Here is a 3,429-nt window from a genome sequence, read left to right on the forward strand (position 1 = left end):
AACAGATCGTGCTCCGACATGGACCCCCGAGGCAACTCTTGACAGATCGGGGAACTAACTTCGTGTCGCAGCTAATGAGGAGAGTTTGCGAGCTGCTTAAGATCGCTAAGAAGCAGACAACACCGTACCATCCGGCTTGCAACGGCGCGGTGGAGCGACTGAACCAAACCGTGGCCGGGTTCCTGTCGCATTTTGTTTCGCGCGACCAGCGGGACTGGGACTTGTGGCTCCCGTATGCAATGTTTGCCTACAATTCCGCAGCACACGAGAGCACGGGCGAATCGCCATTCTTTCTTCTCTACGGCCGAGACCCGGACCAGCCTAGTGAAGTGCCAGAGGGCCCCCGTCGTGTCCCATACGCTTCACTGGACGACTATAAGGTTGAGCTAGAATCGCGCTTGCAAGTGGCGAGGGACATTGCAAAGGAGTCCTTAAAGAAAGCGGCGAAGCGCAGGAAGGAGGTGCACGATCGCAGTGCTAGAGACGCGCCGTTTGATGTGGGGGACAGCGTGTACATTGAAAACTGCCAAAGGCAGATTGGGCTAGCTCGTAAGTTCCAGACGAAGTGGAGAGGACCGTGCGAGGTTGTCGAGAAGCTTTCTCCGGTAAACTTCAGAGTCCGAGACGTGAACCGGCGTTTGATAAGGATACACGCAAATCGCCTCAAGTCGGCACCGGTTCAGTATTCACGAAATGAGGAAAGGGAAAGCGCGGATTTTGATGGGGACAGAAGTGAAGCGGAGCGCGCAGATAGTTCGCAAGAAACGCCCTCTCCTGCATTTGTTCGGCAGGCGCCCGAGGTGACGGCCGGAATGCCACCGGATTTACTTCATGCATTGCTAGAAGAAGAAGCGCGCGAGGTTGCCGCGCAGATAACGCCAGGAGAGGCTCCTGCCACGAGCCCTCGCGAGTCCCAAAGCAGACAAAGGGGCACAGACTTACTTAGTATGACTCATGAAGGCCGATATCCGCTGCGAAATCGGAAAGCTAAGTCGGACTAATGGCGTAAACAGAGCGGAGTTGTGAACTGGTTAGAATTGTGTAATGCCGCAGCTCATAACATTGCTATGTGCTTATGTGTTAAGTTATCGGAGTTGGTAGTTAAACCTTTCTGTCATTAAGTAACACCTTCACAGGAGAGCATGCGGAGCGCATGCAGAACCTGCCCTACTTCCTTTCGTTATCTATATTTTTGTCTGTGCCGTGATCGTGCTAGAAGTGGGAGCTCCTTTATAACTGTGGCAAATTTATTTCGTCCAGTTTGGACTAGAAAGGAGAGGCTTGGGTGCTGAGTTTCATGTTTATCTGTAAAAGAAGATCAGTGCTGCCCCTGGAGACGCCAGTTATGACAGCGGAGGCATATGGTGTTGTGCAGTGGTGTTGAGTGCAGCGAAAAGTGTTTTGTCGGACGCACTGTGCGAGGCGATTCAGAAAGACAAGGGGAGCTGCAGGGACTCAAATGTTCGGAGAACATTCTTCTGGAGGGTGAGCGAGTGTGACATTCCTTGTGTGCTACGAGGTACATTCCTTGTGTGTGCATCGAGTTGGGGCTTAAGGCCGCCCCTCTTTTCCAGCTGCATACCTTTGCAGAAAGCAGGACGCCGGCACACGCGGAAACCGAGAGCCCCCGAGTACATACGGGGAACGAAAATTGTCGCTTGACGCACGGACCCCCTCCCCCCCCCCCCTTTCGACGTGGGCTATCGCCGGGAAGGCACCCACAGCTTCCCGCCGTGCCTCGTGAACAAAAGCGCATTCCCAGGAGGGCCGTGACGGACACCTGTCATGGCGGACAGGCAAGACTCGCCAAGAATATGGGAAGACAGGGGCGACCCTTAATATGGTTTCCCGGAGCGACAGACGAACCCCTTCATGCTTATTAGCTGTGTCCCGCCGTCGGTAGCCCGGCAGCATCGTGGGCCCTTTCGCCCCCTCCTCTGTTGCTGACGGGCGACGCGGACCGATGGTAGGTGGCGGTATGCATGCATGGGGCAAGGATTAGCTCCGAAGGGAGAGCCTGTGGATACTCTCACTTGAGAGAGAGTTGTGGCGTTTTTGTTTATTTAGTTTGTGTTGTTAACAAGACTCTGGGTTCGAGGCTAAGCCCAACCCAAGGGGTTGTCCCCATCTCGCATGTTATTTTTGATTGGAGAATTGATGCTTTGGGCGGGCCACTGAAAATGACCGCCCTTAGTCCTTTGTTAATCAAGTGCTTAAAAGCGCATGTAAACGGATGCAGTCCAGTCTGAGCTGGGGCTCCATGCTTAGCATGTAATGTGATGCTACTTAGGCACTAACCTGCCCGGTCGATGAGTAAAGTAGTGCAAAGTTTGTTCTTTTGTAAATTCAGTTCTGCTTTTTCCAGTTTAACTCTCTGTATATGTATGTTGTAAAATTATGCTCTTCTGTCATCATCTACAAGCTCGCCTCCTGTTCATCTTCCAAGCCGAACGACACTAGAGGAAGGGTTTGTGAACCATCCTCGAAGAAACGGACGACTATTGAAATTCTACTGCATACACGCTCAGGACGACATCGTTCGCGAAGAGGGCCTTCAGCGCCGAAGCCCGACGGCGTGCAGCTTCTGCCAGCAACCGCTCGAGCCCAACTCCGGAGCCACTCCATCGCCCCCATGAAGTCGTCGGCACGTAAGCTCGGACGCCCCAGCCTCTGATGTATAATCTTAATCATGTGTAATTATTGAATATACCTGTTTGTTTAAACTGAGCCATACGGTGTCTCTTTGCCTCTCCGTCCCGTGTGGACCTGCGCATTATGGGGGTCATCACAGTGTCCAAAAATGAGCACTACGTTTCATTTTCAACGCCTACGGAAGACAGGTATCGATATCTGATCTTCTTAGCCGTTCCAGTTTACCCACCTTGGAATCTCGTCGCAAAATGCATCGCTTAAAAATGTTTTTCGACATCGTCAATAATCACACCAGAATAGACTTTGACAATTATATGCAGTACAACAGAGCACGAGAAACTCAGCATAAACACGATAAAGCAATTGTAGTGCCCAAATGCAAAACCACTGCATACAACCTGTCGTTCTTCCCAAGAACGATAGCCTATTGGAATTGCGTTGCCTCGCGAAGTTGTCACCTTATCTTAAACCGAAACATTCTTATCTGCAGTCAACCCCAGCAGGTCAAGTTAGGGTGTTTGGTTCGATTCTGGAGTGTTTCCCTTGTCGCGCTTTGTTTTTAATTTTAATGTAGAGTATTTGTTACTAGTCCATTATTTGAGTTGTTCGCAGAAATTTTGCTGCATGACTGCAGGCCTTTCCCCCCCCCCTTTTTTCGTTGTTGACAAAGTACTGTGCAGTTGTATCCCCACTCCTGCCTTGGCCACCAATAGGTGGCTGGCAGTATTGAATAAATCAATAAACAAAGTTTTATCGAACTTCACACCAGAGAGACGC

Source organism: Amblyomma americanum, chromosome 1, assembly GCF_052857255.1.
Source record: "Amblyomma americanum isolate KBUSLIRL-KWMA chromosome 1, ASM5285725v1, whole genome shotgun sequence".
NCBI classification, from domain to species: Eukaryota; Metazoa; Arthropoda; class Arachnida; order Ixodida; family Ixodidae; genus Amblyomma; species Amblyomma americanum.